This window comes from Palaemon carinicauda, chromosome 16 (assembly GCF_036898095.1).
Source record: "Palaemon carinicauda isolate YSFRI2023 chromosome 16, ASM3689809v2, whole genome shotgun sequence".
Lineage (NCBI taxonomy): Eukaryota > Metazoa > Arthropoda > Malacostraca > Decapoda > Palaemonidae > Palaemon > Palaemon carinicauda.
In genome coordinates this window covers 67,671,974-67,689,252 of record NC_090740.1, presented here as the reverse complement: position 1 = coordinate 67,689,252, position 17,279 = coordinate 67,671,974, and positions in this window count along the sequence as shown.

Below are 17,279 nucleotides of genomic sequence, written 5' to 3'. Positions count from 1 at the left end.
ATAAGAATAAAGAGCTGAAATTAGTTAATGCTCAATTTGATTAATGATGGGACAATTTAGTACATGATAATAATAATGAAAATAAAAATAACGAGTAAAAAAATCAACATTAGAAAGGGATTACTAAATCATCAACCTAACGTTTGTACTTTGCCTCTTTCCTTACCATATTTAAGAGGTTTACTATTTCCCAAAATGTTTTTGTATATAGCAAGGCCTTCTTCTGTAAAGTTGTTACAAATTTGGAGCTCTGCTTTGACCGAGTCCACTTGCAGACGATTTCTCTCATTTGTCCAAGCTGAAGTCATCATAGAGGAAATCCGTTGCTGCAGGGAATAGAGAAAATATAAGCACTCATCTTCTTCAGATTTGTTAAAGGGACCTCACATTTACTGAACACCTTGAGATAATGTTCCTCACTGTGGCTATCTTTCATCTCAGGAGTACTGTATTGATAATTGCCTTCACAATCCCATACTCTTCATATAATTTATCCATGTCTATTTCTTGAATGTTACAATCCTTGACTGCGTCACAAAATTCTTCAAAACGTATTGCTCTTGTTAGACTCAATTTTGACACTTTGTTATGAAAGTTGTCTTCAGAGAAGTCATACCTTTCACTTAAGTACTTTATAGTTCTTTCATAGAAAGCAATGAAGTGTGTTTTACATTTCTTCGACAAATCTGGTGTAAGTTGCCTAAGCTTGTTGTTTACTGCAAAGCCCCCCCCCCCCCCTCCCTCCCCCCCAAAAAAAACGATAATTTGCTCTTCTATCAAGTTTGCTTTTCAGTTCAGACATTAACCTAAATACTGAAGTTTTGCTGAATGTCTTGGCTTCTAGTCTTTCAATTGTGTCTGAGAACAATTTAAGAGTGTGACTAAGGAACAAGAAATAGATCTCAGAGGATTCACAGGTATTTCCTTCATCTCCAAAGCACTGCCATAGTATTTTAGGGTACTCCTCTTCACCTATGCTCTAGAAATTACTATTTAGAACTTCCCAACACTTAACTATTCTATCAATAGCTGGCAAGAGAGAAAGCCATCTAGTCACAACATGCCGTAATAGATTGCAATTGGCAACCTCATCCTCCACAAAGTCATAGAATTCCTTCAACTGTGCTGTTCTTTTAGCTGAGATGCTAAAATAGCTGTAAACTTTTAGCACAATATTTTCAACATCAATATCCATTTTAACTGTAGCAATTTTTTTTCGTTCAAAATATGAGCCAGACAGTTTGCAGCAATATCGTTCTTTTGAGCCATTTTAATTTTCTGATAAACACTGTTGTGTTTTCCATAGTTTACACTTGCATTATCAGCAGTGTATGCAGGCACTTTATTCACATCCAAGCCTGAAGTCTCTAGTTTAGATAATAGCTGATTTGCTATGGCCTCGGATGATTCATTGTTATCACTGTAAAAGTCAAGTAACCCATGGTACACTCCAATCTCAAAATGAAAGTATTTCAGAAGTATTGGGAAACACTTTGTTGCACCTTTGAAGCATCTGTTGCTATTGAAAAGGCCAATCAATGTTCTATGATGCACTCCAAATGTGTTTCTACAGAATACGGTGCTAGAATATTTTCACACAAAGCTTTTGCTTTAGCTTTCCCACATGTTACTCCCTTCACTATCAATGAATCACAATATATTTCTTTGCCAATTATTACTCCACAATCAATACTTCTGTATGATTGATGATGCTTCACAGCATGATATACTTTAAACAATTCTGCAGCCATTATTTTATCATCTTGAGATGATCGAGATGGACAGAAATATGATAACACTGATGATGTGCCAGCACTACGAGTGTTAGTTTTATGTTTATCTGAGGCAGCATGTCGTTCAATTGCAATTTTTCCCGTGCCACCGATATCCATATCACAATGGCATACTGTGCAAAGTGCATAATAATCCCCTTTTCTGCTTTTAGAAATAAATTCAGATTCCGTGGTTCATTCATGTTTAAATTTGACATTTCTTTAGGGCATTCAATAAAGCGAGAAATAGTCAACCAAATCTCACTTCAACATTCAGCAGAATGACATCTCTGATGCAACGTGTACCGCAGGACAGTGTTGGTAAGCGTCACTGATATCTGGACATGTCTAATTTTAGTAGTCTACACTGCGGCTCCCACTCCCTGCCTAACGTTCCTAACTGTGTCAACAATGGCCACTATATGAAGTTATAGGCCCAATCAGCTGGGTTCAGCCCTAATAAGAAAAATAGAAATAAAAGAATAAGATTATTTTGACCATCAGTTTTCACTGTTTTAGTATATGTATTCATATATGTATATATATATATATATATATATGTGTGTGTGTGTGTGTGTGTGTGTGTATATGTAATAGTCAGATATTACATGTTTAAAACACATGACGTAATACGTCATTGTGGAAGAAGAAGCTAGCGTGAGATTTGCTGTAGTCAGACAAGATCATAACAGGATGCATTTTGCATCTCTCAGCAATGTAACATTTTTATGAAGCATAAACACAAATGCATACCGTGTGAAAGAGTTGTGTCGCCACCGGATGCAGGTGTCTTCCTAGACTAATGTAAAATTTACATATTGTGTTTAAATGCTAAGATAACTAAATATACGATATCTGTGATATCGATATTTTAGGCAGTTCTTATCTATACTTCACCTGGAATGGTCATCCGACCAAACCAGCTATACGCCTATGATGGAGATGTTAACACTGTTGTTTTTAGAGAACAAACCATTTTAAAGTTAACATGATTGACTTTATTTCAAGACTCAACATCTCAAACTACACATACTCAATGTGTGTTAATAACAGTAGCACACTAATAGATGGTGGCAGCGGTGGGATGAGCTCTAAAACTAAAAGTATAGATTTTAAATATGGCACTATAGTTGAAAGACAAGAAGACATTTTTATTACATCAAGCAACGTAGTTGTAGAAGTGCATATGCAAGCAATTTTTCTTCCAGAGAATGATGTCACTAGCTTAAAAAGCGCCATTTCAAGGTTTGCTGTCTCATTAGATGAGTTGCATAGAAGACATTTTCATTTGCCTACAGAGAGTTCGCTTGGATCGACACTAAAAGTGGCAGAGATGCTATCTTATGACTTGCAAAATAAGACTTACGGGACAGAATCTTTGGCTCGTGACCTTTTGATGTGGACTGTAGGACACGAACATAAAGAGAGGCGTAACCCGTTAGTTTTTGCTGCACTAAACATCTTTGGGTTTATTGCAAGTTTAGGTTTAGGAATTTCCAATCGTCTTAAGATTAGTAATCAAATTAAGAAAATTGAGTTCTTGACTCATGAAGATGAATTGATTATGTCAGAACTAAGGAATCAGTTAGCTTCAATCAATCAAATTATGGATTTAGTAAATGAACATTCAAGTAATATCAGTCAGATTATGGAAGTACAGGATTTTTTGGCAACGTTAACGTATTATGATTCAAAAATAGATCACATACATAATAGAATTGCACATTTCATTGAGAAATCAAAAGATTATGTAGAAGCTATCACATTAGCAACTAAAGGTGTACTGTCGCCCCATTTGTTGCCTATAAAATACTTAAAGTTAGTTCTGGAGAACGGAAGGGATAAACTAGGCTATATTCCTTTGTTAGACGCACATAGGTTTAGAATTTTATTACAGCCTAATTACAGTAAGCGTTGAAAATAACAAGATTATGATTACAATTCCCTTTGATTCTTCGGATGCCTGGCAATCTTACAGGATATCACCATTTCCGACTTTCATGACGAATTACTCAAATCCAGTAATATCCAGTTTGACAGGACACATATTGATTTCCCCAGACAAGGAAACATATACGGTCATTAAAGACTTAAATCAATTAACTCACTGTTCAGACGCAATGGATAGAAAAATATGTACAGCTGACTCATTTGAATTCCATAAAAACTTAATGGATTCATGCGAGTTAGGTATAGTGCTAGACGGTGCTCTCTCCCATACCATTTGACAATAATGAGTTCAATTGCAGACTGAACAACGGCTCGTGGATACGATACGACAAGGACGGCTTCAATGTATCATGCCCGGCCGGATCCACGTCCTATTCTCAAATCTTCGTTGCAGCAGATGGTTGTATTGGGACATCCCCTAATTCCATTGTGAGAGGGATCAGGACCATCATCAGAGAACGAGCCTACTTCGCGAACTTCACGTGGTCGACTACAATGCCATCACTACCTCTCCCATACAACAAACAGGTAGCCAAGCGGTTGATGAAATTGACCGAGATGGACCACCTGTCACCGACTTATAAAGAATTTCTTCACCCCATACTACTAGCAGGAACAGTTGTGACGGTGATGATATTTATCGCCGTTAACATCCTTGTTTGGCGTAAGTTAAGGAACAGATTGCAGCTCAAACGGAACGTTTTGCCATGTCCAGACAAAACTCCTTATTTAATTCAATTTAAAGCCGTTTGAAAGTGGCCACTTCATTCGCTCAAAGGAGTAAAATTGTCTTGGAAACGAGTTGTGTACGAAAAGCAGTTAGTACGCTAGTAATATGTAACTGAAGAGACTATAGAACATTTGCATTTTTAAAAATACATTTAAAAAACATTTAAAAAATGAATAATGGGCATCTAGTAAAATATATAAGCCTTATATATATATATATATATATATATATGTACGAAACTATGGTACGTGTACGTACCAGGAATTCGTGTTTGTGCACTAAAATTGAATCTTTACTAAGGTAACAAATATTTTTATTAATTACCGTATGGTGTTAATCTATGTTTCTGACAAAGGTAACAATTATTCTTTAACAAGTTACCGAATCATATGTATATCAGTATTTTTTTTTGGTACCATATAATCATTTGCTAGCAATGTACCATATCTTTGATCTGTATTTATCATGCATTCTTTTCTTTGCTTTGGTAATATCTTTTCATATGCATTATTGTTATAATTTTTTTTTAATATGCCTATTTGAACATTCGTCCTCATTTGCTTATGGCTAAAGTTAAACAAAGAATAATACATATATCCAGTCACACTCCTAGTAAACATATTTTGGCGTGTTGTTAAATTTAAAAAAAAAAAATTGAGATAGCTGGCCGAGCTGATGTAATAGTCAGATATTACATGTTTAAAACACATGACGTAATACGTCATTGTGGAAGAAGAAGCTAGCGTGAGATTTGCTGTAGTCAGACAAGATCATAACAGGATGCATTTTGCATCTCTCAGCAATGTAACATTTTTATGAAGCATAAACACAAATGCATACCGTGTGAAAGAGTTGTGTCGCCACCGGATGCAGGTGTCTTCCTAGACTAATGTAAAATTTACATATTGTGTTTAAATGCTGAGATAACTAAATATACGATATCTGTGATATCGATATTTTAGGCAGTTCTTATCTATACTTCACCTGCTGGAATGGTCATCCGACCAAACCGGCTATACTCCTGTGATGGAGATGTTAACACTGTTGTTTTTAGAGAATAAACCATTTTAAAGTTAACATGATTGACTTTATTTCAAGACTCAACATCTCCAACAACACATACTCAATGTGTGTTAATAACAGTAGCACAATATATATATATATATATATATATGCATATATATATATATATATACACACACACATATATATATATATATATATATACACACACACACACATATATATATATATATATGTATATATATACATATATATATGTATATATATATATATATACACACACACATATATATATATATATATATACATACATATTTATATATATATATATATATATCTAGTAGTAATATAATTTTTTCTTTTTTAGACAGACGCAAAAAGCAGGACATTATTATTGTCCTTCTTAAGGCAAAGCAGGACAGAGGACAGAATGCTAAAAACAGGACTGTCCTGCTTAAAGCAGGACGTCTAGCCACCCTAATTTCCACACATGCAGCCCCAAAAATGTAAAACCCGAACGTTACCTAAACCTAACTTAGAGACAAATAGAAACTTATCTAAAAAGGGAATAGCCATTAATTGAACTCACAAGATTTTTTTATCCAGGGCACCCGTGTCCAGAGAATGGTGGTCTTCAGTTCTACCTCACTAGGCCTACTGCACTTGTTTAGCGGAGGCAATGGCCCCTTCCTACTCGCCCGTAGCCTTAATCAGAAGAATCCGCGGAACTGGATGCTTCTCCACCGTGGCTTGGAGCTTTGTGAGTTCAAGTTAAGGTCGGCAGCGTCCGGCTTCCTTCCCTCAACAACAGCTCATTTCATTGCGTAGGCCAGCGGTCTTGAGGTGCCATCCCTAATTTAGAACAGGCTTGAAACACTCGTGCTTTTTAAGAAATACGCTTATTTAGAATACAAGTAGAAATCTTGCAACTCCAGGGGACAAACATAATCCTAACCCTAAACATCTGGTATACAAAATAAAAAATGAAATTAAAAGGTAATTAGAAAGTCGGGCTTACGTGTGTAGACAAACATACCTCCTAGACTAGGAGACTTGAATTGTAGTAGAGAGAAATTTAAAGTACCTAAATAGTTAAGGTAAAATAATGAATACAAAAATATTTATCGTGAGACACTCGCTTAAGGAAGGATCATCACTCACATTTTTCCCGCCGTGACGTCACGAACAATAACAATGTCTACATAAAATGAACTGTGAAGAAGAAGAGTAGTGAAGAAAACTCTTCACATTTAGGTTTACCCCGTAACATTTTCACTCATCAAGTTAGGATTACTTAAATTTCTTTTTCTTTTCATAGTACATTTTGCCTTTAAAACCACACAGTATTCTGCCTTATTCATGCAATAGCATCTTGTATTCTAATAATAAACAGATACTGAAAGAAAAGAAAAAAAAAAATGAACATTCCAATTGAGTGCTATGAATACTCGTCATAAGAAAAGGCGATGGTGGAAAATATGGATAGGTGATAAATTAAGTAGCTGCTGTTAATTCTATTTCTGTAACCTATGTATTATCTCTGTCACATTTTCTCTCCGCCTACATAAACAAAATATTTTTAAAATGTTTATAAATTAACGCAAAAACAAGTAGGGTACACCTAATTGAAAGCATAGTCGTGCATCAGCATAAAATAGTCTCTAGAAAGGTCCAAAAATCCGTAGTGGACAAATCACCACCTTGTAAAAGCCAATATAGAATGATGTTCCGTCATATCATTTCAAGTCAGATTCCATAGATTTATATTTAGTAGAAATTAAGAAAGTAAGAAGTACCAAAATTTGATATTTTCAAAATTAGTTGTACCAATTGCGCTTGATACCCCGTAATGTACCAAATTTGGTACACAAGTAAACCTACAAAAACGTAACTATGAAATCCTGGGTACCCAATCCTCTTGAACTAAGTAGGTAAGTTCGTAGCGTGTGTGGGCATTTTTCACAGGAGAGGAGCGCTGCTCCAGTTCAGCGGGACAAACTGTACCGCTAGTCCTCAGTCCTCTGTGTGTATAGCCGGCTTACGAGTTTGCAAGCTGTGCTGTCTGTGTAGGAGGTAACTAGTGACAATGGATTTTCTGCAGATTGCAGTGCTTTGCACCTACTGCACTTCTTCTAGTAGTGTGCCCATAATCATCGTGTTGTGGAGAGAGTAACGAGGAACCTAGAAAAGGGTTGTACATATTGTTGTATACACAAACTCTGATGACAAGAGATTAATCAGAGAGATAATTGAGGAATAATTGAAGAAACCCTATGGAAAGTGCTGGCGTAGCAACATTGAATATTTATTTTTAAATATGGATTGGAAATAGAGGAAATGAGAAGTGGGGTGAAAAGGATCTTGAAAAAAAGAGTTTAAGAAAAGAATCTTGGAAAAGATAGGTGCATAAAGGCATCACCTTAACGGATTTTGCATCGCCAAATCCATTTCATGTGCATACTATTTTCTACCCATACTCGCTACGGTATATTTGTATGTCAGTGTATAGAGAATTTTACGGTTTTTTCGCCATTGTATGTATCATATTTTGATTTCATGTTTGCTGTTTTGTAATCTCTTTGAAAAAATGTAGAAGAAACACAAATCATCGGTCAGACTTGACCTTTGTGCGCACGGAGGTCACTGCCCAATCTAGGCAATACTATTCCGTCCGCACGACTTAATGTACAACGAGTCGTGCAAGCAATAAACATGTCAGTTCTCAATTATTTTTCATTCGTGCTCTCACAACGGGACCTCCTGGATTGGACGGTAACTTTGCAGTTTTGGCTATGCCATTGATGGACTCAATATGGCTGCGTTGCCTTCAGAAAAGCCTTTAAGTAAATCAAACAACGTCTCAGTTATACTTTCTGAAAGTTCCTCTCCTGGGTCGACATAAAGATGCCACTAACGGACTTTACACGGCACAAAACTCTTGTGTTCAGGCATTCACGTGTACACGACCCCACAGAAACCCAACATCATTAGCGAACTAACTATGGTGCATATCGCGTTTTGGTGTGTGAGGTAGCATAGAGATAACCAATTCTTCTGACCCTACATCCAACTAAACGGCCATGACCGCCATAACCACTGCAACCGCTAAGACACAGTCTCCGTCTAACAGCGTCACCATGACTCAGGCATCATCAGGCTAGAATATGAGGCTGCTGCCATTCTCTCAGTGGAATACAGTCTCCTGGGCCCTGCGGGTGAGCATCCTCTTCAGGGTGGCATTGATGATGGACAGTGAGCCAAAGCCGACATTGTCTTGTTTTTAACCGTATCTCTCCATGGCTGGACGCACAGTTAGGGCAGGTACATTACGATGACCTCCGGAAGAAGCCCCTCGGCACATACTCACTTTCAGTCTCCATGAGGGCACAGCGAGTCCTTGACCTGGTAAACCAACCTCTGGGGGACAACTCGCCCGTGGATGCCTGGGACAAACTGTTTGGTCTCTTGATGCTCCCGGAAGGTGACACAGACGGACGATGGAAGGAGATCAGCTTGTCATGGCAGACCTTCCTACGACGCCTACCCCACGACAACCCAGATGCGCTGCTGATGGACAAGCTGGCACACAAGGCCCAAAAAATACACGAGGCCTCATAGGCCTTCATACACTCTGCGTCAGCAGTGTTTATCAACGCGGAGGAGGAACTCGGCGAAGCAGACGGCCTGGATGAGACTGACAGGCAGGAGGTCAACGCCATGCCTCGGAGGAGACCATCACCGTTGCGATAGCAGAAGAAATCGAACCTGGCCTGTTGTTACTACCACCAGACGTTCAGGAAGGAAGCCATGAGATGCAAGCCACCATGCAAATATCCAAAAAACTAGGACGGCGGCCACCCCCAACATCAACCATGGCCGCGAAAATCACCAAACCCCATCAGGCAGGGTTCTACTTCCACAGTGCTGTGTCGGGTTGGAGGATGGTAGACACCGGCGCCTTACACTTAACGTTCCTGTCTTTGAAGGAAGACCGCGACTGTCCCACCGATGCAACTGCCTAGCTGGTGGCCGTGAACGGCAGCCCCATCCACTGCCATGGCACCAGGACATGGGAAATGTCCATCATAGGATGCTCCTACACCTGGCTCTTCATCATTGCCGACGTCAGACACCCACTTCTGGGAGCAGATTTTCTGGCCCACCACGGATTGCTGATGGACATTGCCTGGAAGCGCCTCCTCGACATGGGAAAGTGCCGTTCCCACCCACTCTCCGCTGGCCCGGGCATACTCACCGTATGCTCGCTCACCCCTCATCCGTACGCTGCCTTGCTGCAAGAGTTCCCTAATGTTTTCAAGCCAGAACTCTGCCAGTTGGCTGGGTCACTCACCAAACATGGCATTTACCACCACATCACTACTTCAAGGCTCCCCACGCATGCCAAGTATTGCCGGCTATCCCCCCGGAAACTCTGTGATGCCAGGACCGCATTTCCTGACATGGAGTGGATGGTGATCTGAAAGAAAGCGACAAGCCCACGAGCATCGCCTCTCCACATGGCGAAGAAATCCGATGGCACCTGGAGGTCTTGCAGAGACTACTCGTCACAACGCCGGACCACTATCTCCTGCCAAACATGCAGTACCTCACCAGCGTCCTCCATGGGGCACAGATCTTAACAAAGATGGACCTCCTCAAGCCATCATCCCATCCTTCGGAACATACACATTTTCGTTCTCCACCTTCGGCCTCAGGAACACAGGGGCCAACCTCCAGTGCCTGATGGATGTCATCTTTGGAAACCTGCCGTTCTGCTGCTATTATGTTGATGTCATCCTCCTCTTCTCCATGTTCCAGGAGGAACACAGAGACCACATCTGGGTGGTCCTGAAACACTTCCAGGAGAATGGATTGGTGGTCCGCTTCGATAATTGCGCATTTGGCAAAGAGAAGGTGGATTTCCTGGGGCGTGAGATGTCCTCGGTGTGCGTTTGGCCAATGACCTCCAAGGTGGGGGCAGTGAGGACCTTCCCAACACCCACGATGATGAAGACCCTCCAGGAGTTTATTGGTATGGTGAAATACTATTGCCGCTTCATCCCAAACATCACCCGCATCATGACTCCCTTGAACGATGTTCTGAAAGGGTAGGCAAATAAGTTGAGATGGGAGACACATCAGCAGCAGGTATTCGACCAGATGAAGACCGCCCTCACCGAGGCTGCCACACTGGCCTACCAGGACTCGGAAGCCACACTCAGATTGACATGTGACGCCAGTGAAATCGCCTGTCAGTGAAATCGCCTGTGGTGGTGTGTTGGAGCAGGTCGTGAATGGATCCCCTTGGCCACTGGCATTCTTTAGCCGCAAGCTCAAGCCACCCAAGACCTGCTACAGCACGTTCAACCAGGATCTGCTGGCACTTCAGATACCTGCTGGAGGGCACCACCTTCACCATCTTGACAGATCATCAGCTGCTGGTCCACGCTTTTACAAAGGTGGGTAATCCATGGTCAAGACAACAACGAAGTCTGGCAGACATCACCAAGTTTGAGTGTACCATCCGGTACCTCCCGGGTAAGAAGAACCCTGAGGCCGACATTCTATCATGGTTGGAGATCAATTCCATCCACCTGTGGGTAGACTACGCAGACCTCGCCCTAGAACAAGCCGCTGACCCTGCAACATCGGCATACTGCTCAACGTCAACCTCACTGAGGCTGGAAGATGTCCCGTTGGGCCTGGATGGCTCGTCACTCCTATGCGACACCAGCACGGGGTGTCCCTGTCTATGGATTCCCGCATCCCAGAGGAAGCAGGTGTTTGATGTCATCCGCTAACTGTCATATTCCTCAGGACGGACAATGGCACAGCAGATGACGGAGAAATTCGTCTGGAATGGCATCAAGAAGGACACACATGAATGGGCCCAGACATGTATTGCATGCCAGACCAGCAAGATCAGCCAGCACATGGAATCTGCTATCGGGGACTTCCCGCAACCAAGACGATGATTCGGGCATATCCACATCAACATAGTGGGTCCCCTTCCGCAGTCCAGAGATGCCAGATACCTCCTAACAATCATTGGTCTCTTTACTAGGTGGCCCGAGGCCACGACCAATGCCTGTGCGGAAGGCCTCCTGACAAGATGGGTCAGACGTTTCAGGGTACCTGACGACATCACGACTGACCGCGGCCCGGCGTTCCTGTCCGAACTGTGGCCTCCCTGGTCTGCCTAATAGGTACATCACTGCACAGCACAACAGCTTACAACCCTGCAGCTAACGGCATGGTGGAAAGGATCCACTGCTCACTGAAGGCTGCCCTCGGACCGCTTCCAGAGCGAATGGCGAGGCCTCCCCGGCTGAGAAAGTCTATGGCAAAATGCTGGCTGTACCGGGAGAATTTTTCCGCACCAACAACACCTTGCAAGACATGTCGATCACAAGACTCATTGGGATTGATGGAAGATTCACGCCATGCCTCAAGACTTTCTCAGACATTACCAAGTTTACCATTTTATATTTTTTTTTATTGATTTTAATTATTTGCTTTAATTTTGTGCCAATGTTAAGATGTCTGATTTACCATTGTAATTTTTGTACAATAAAGCACTTAGAGGAGGTTATCCATGCATGTATTGTTTTTATTCACTTTACTTATTGATTGTGTCTGTAATATGACTACTTAGTTCAGGATAACATGCCCGAGACATTGAAAGGAGTAAGTTATCTAAATAACTTTAGGGTATTAGTAAGTTAGCGAGAAAGTATTCAGCTTTCACTCTCAGTGCTTCAAAGATAAGGATCCTTATTTTAATTTCACTTCAATTATTCAATACATCCCTGCTCCCATCATTGCCATTGTCTCCATTCATGACGTAAAATTCCTGTCTAGCATCCCAATGGGGTCTCTGGGATGGAGCCAAAACAGAGTCTTAGAGTGGGATAGCTTTAGAACGGACAAAGCTAAAGTAGGTCATCCAATGAATTTTTTTTTTCATTGTGTGGAGGTTTTAGGTCTCTAAACAGAAAAACACTTTTCTATTTAGAGTGATGGATTGTGTACTGCATCACCAAAGTTATTACCAAGGTGTTTGTGCCCTTGAGTGTTAGTGGTCCTATCCTTTCTTATTGATCTTTGTTGCATGTTTTAGGGAGACATTCTCGGAACAACAAGCTCCTACTCAACAATCAAAATATATTCTCTGCAGACTCAATAAGTCTAAGGCACCAGGTTCAGATGATATTCATTCAAGAGAGATTATAGAACTAGAAGAAGAGATAACCCAACACTTTTACAAAATGTTTCAAATGACAGCCAACGAAAGAAAGGTACCACAAGGATAGAAACTAGGCAATGACATCCAACATGGTTTTAGTCCAAAGAGATGCTGTGTAACAAATCTGCTGGAATTTTCCATAAGATGTTTAGGATATATGACAAAAGTAGCGCAATAGACTTCATATACCTAGACTTTCAAAAGGCTTTTGACAAAGCCCCTATAGAAAATTAATGGTTAAAATTAAAGTACTAGGCCTCATTGATGAGCCAGCTGAATGGATCGAAGAATGGCTGACAAATAGAATAAAGAGTTGTAATCAAAGGAGAAGCCTCAGAGAGGTAGGCTGTTACAAACCGAGTATCTCCTGGATCTGTCCTTGGACCATTATTATTACTGTCAAAAATTGACATTTATTCCCCTTGAATAAAAATTAATCTTAGTTTTACGAGTATTCGTTTTCTAATGTATTTCCCAGTTTCTATGAATATATGTTTAAAATGTGATTATTTTACTCCACAGAAGTAGTTTTATTATATTAACTATATCAACGAGTTTGTATGAATTAGTATAATAATATTTAAAGTAATAAGCTAACTTTCTTGCAAATTTTATCCATCTAGATCAGATAAAATGACGTATCATCCCATTGTTGTCAAACTTCTTCCCGTGGAGATTATATATATTGTTTGATTATTGTAAGGGCACATGCCAGTAATTTAAACTTGCCTTCTGGACGAAACCCCTATTTTTGTATGTTGGCGTACAATTAAATCACTTGATGTTTGTTACGTAACCCTTGCAAATTTGTAAATGTGACAACATTGTACTCTTCCCGAGTTCTCTTCCAGGGTGGAAATGTGACACGGGCGGGCTTCTACCAGCGGACTCCAAAAGGCCAGTAATTAGAAGATATTCTCCTGAATTCGACCATCATCACCTCGTGAACCATCGCATCATTGCAGCAATGTTCTTATAAGAATACTCTGTAACCCCGTATGATATTTGTTTAATTTTTTATCAAGTAACGTAAATTTTATTCATTTGTGGTAATGTTAATGTTCGCTCTTTAACGTAACTCTTATGATTTTTGTTTGTGTACTTTAAATATTGAATATATGTCATACTTTTTAATTGAGTCTTTGTGAACCCGTGTGGCATCACCCCCAAAAGAATTGGTGCAGGAAATATAGTTTGAATCAAAGTTAAACGGCAAATGTCTTTTACGTAAGTTTGTTTCTCAGTTCTGTGACTTGGCCTCGTGAAAAACTGGTGCACGAGGGTTTACAGTTTAAAGAAAGTAATCATATGTGGTTGTAAATTCCACAGTATTTCACCACAATTACTATTAACGACGTAGGTTTAGGATTAACTAATAGAATAGTCAAATTTTCTGACGATGTTAAACTAGACATAAACGCTGCAAACTCAGAAGGCATAGAAGCCTTAAGAGAGGATCTAATTAGGTTGGGAGAATGGTACAGAAAATGGAAAATGCCTTTCAACTGTGGGAAATTCAAAGTTATGCACATATGTCATAGTTACGAAACAACAGATTACTCACTACTGGCAAATATAATAAAAAGTGTGGACCAGGAGGAAGAGCTTAGCATTATTATTAGAAGGAATTTAAAGTTCACTAATCAGAGCATAAAGGTTGAAAAGAAAGTATAGAAATTAATAGGTTACATAAAGAGACAATTCAGATACTGAAACAAAGACACTGTACTTCATCTGTACACATCACTAGTAAGACCCTATCTAGAATACAGAGTCCAATTCTGGGCTCCAAGTATTCAGAAGGATAAAGATAGACTGGAAGCAGTGCAAGCTAGGGCCATCAAACTAGTTCCAACACTAAGAAAGTTTAGATACAGACAGAGAATGGAACGTTTGAAGGTATTTGATCTACAAACTTGATGACTAAGGGGACAGCTAATAGAGACATTAAAAATTATTAAAGGAATAACACATGTAGACTACAGGAACCTCTTCAAGCTCAACACAAATCAATGGATACAAACTGGATTTAAAAAGATACAACACCACTCAATGTGGTAATTTCTTAACATAAAAAATAGCAAATACATGGAGCAGACTTCCAGGGGACATAGTGAACAGTAACACGTCAAAAGAAATCAAGAATAAGTTAGACAAGATCATAAAAACTCTCTTAAGGTTTAGAGTAATTTACTCTATCGAAGAGCAAATGGAGTCTCAAGGGATGGACTAGAAAGTCTTTGAGATATCCCAAATTCTCATAACTCCTTATAACTTTCGCCCTGAGTTTGTTCTCGTTCAAATTCGCAGATTTAAGCTTTGAAAGAGTAGTTATTCTTATAGAGAAACACAAGTGAAAATAAAATTTCATCATACCCAAAAATTACCATCTGTGAAAGGAAAGGGTAAAGAGTGTATAGAATGTGAATTTTGTGATAATTTCTGTCACAAGAAGTGTCACTATAGACACTAACACCATCAATGTTACCTTAAAGAAAATGAAATTGCTTTGCTTTGGTGAATATGTCCAAAATTTGAAAAGAACTAAAGATGACAGACTTCACTTAATGTGAACATGAAGGGAGAATAGCTGAATTGGAAAATAATCTCGCTGTGCTTACTGCGGAGGCAGAAATTCAACCAAGATTACTGACCCATAAACAAATCATCTCACTGAAAAGGTAGATAATGGGCACCATAGTGAGTATAGGAATGTGATATCCGGCGTTCCACAGGGTAGTGTTCTTGGCCCATTACTTTTTATACTATATACACATGACATGTGGTTTGGCCTAGAAAACAAGCTTGTTGCATATGCAGATGATGCTACTCTCTTTGCATCAATTCCATCTCCTGAATGTAGATATGGGGTTGGTGAATCCCTTAATAGAGATTTAGCTAAAATTAGTACATGGTGCAAATTATGGGGTATGAAGTTGAATCCTAACAAAACTCAAAGTATTATTGTAAGTAGGTCAAGGACGGTGGTTTTTCAACATCCAGATCTCAGTATTGATGTTTCTTTAAATTTGTATGACTCTTAAAATTTTAGGTGTGATTCTCGACAGCAAATTTACTTTTGAGAAACACATTAGGTCTGTGTCTTCTTCAATTGCACAAAAAATTGGCTTATTGAGAAAGTCTTACAAGATTTCCGGTGATCAATCTATTCTGAAGAAGTGTTTTAATTCTTTCATTCTACCTTATTTTGAGTATTGTTCTCCTGTCTGGTGTTCAGCTGCTGATTCTCATCTTAATTTGTTGCACAGAAACTTACGGTCTATTAAATTTCCTATTCCTGATCTAGATATTAATCTTTGGCACCGTCATTCAATTAGTTCATTATGCATGTTGCATAAGATTTTTCATAACTCTGACCATCCTTTACATTCAGATCTCCCTGGACAATTCTATCCTGTTCGTAATACTAGGCAGGCAGTTAATTCTAATAGTCAGGCATTCTCCATCATAAGGCTCAATACTACACAGTACTCTAGAAGTTTTATTCCAGCTGTTACCAAGTTGTGGAATTATCTTCTTAATCGGGTAGTTGAATCAGTAGAACTTCAAAAGTTCAAAGTTGGAGCAAATGTTTTTATGTTGACCAGGCGGACATGAGTCTTTTTATTGTTTATATATGACATATCTGTTTTTGACGTTGTTAATAGTTTATATAGGACATATCTGTTTTGACGCTGTTACTGTTTTTAGAGTGATATATTGTTAATTTACTCTCATCATTTATTTATTTCCTTATTTCCTTTCCTCACTCGGCTATCTTTCCCTGTTGGAGCCCTTGGGCTTATAGCATCTTGCTTTTCCAACTAGGGTTGTAGCTTGGTTAGTAATAATAATAATAATAATAATAATAATAATAATAATAATAATAATAATAATAATAATAATAATAATGATAATAATAATAATAATATGGAATCAATTAACGCTTCAAACACTGATGGCACCGCAGAAAGGAGAAAATGACATACGCCGACAAAGTTAAGGAAATTAACTACAATCACTGATAGGAAACATGAGGTTTAAGGGACACTTAAGGGTATGCTAGGTCTTAATAGGAAGTCAACTTCAAGAGGAAATGTTGCTGTAAACTTTGCTGATGGAAAGATGAGAGATGAAGCAACAAACAAGATTTAAAGCAGGGTTGCCGAAACCGAGACGAGAAAAATTGGGAAATTAAAACCTAAGATTATGATATGCAATATATACAATGATGAAGCTGAAGTATAATTTGTTTTAATTAAATGAATCGTTCAAAATGAAGAAGAAAAGATGAGTGCGGTACGTATTCAAGAAAAGTCCTGCAGATGGGACTACCCCCTACTTGTTGAACTGTGATCCTGAAGTTAGGAGAGCTATTCATGATAATAGTAACAAAGTTATGTTGTGATGGGGGGCTTATAATATACATGGTAGGTACCCTGTGATCACCTGCTACCTTTTTCAAAGGCATTAACACCTTGAAAAGTGTTGCAGGTTCACAACTGTTAATAAAGTGTGCGGGAAATTTGCAGAAAATAATGCCACCAAGGAATGTAAT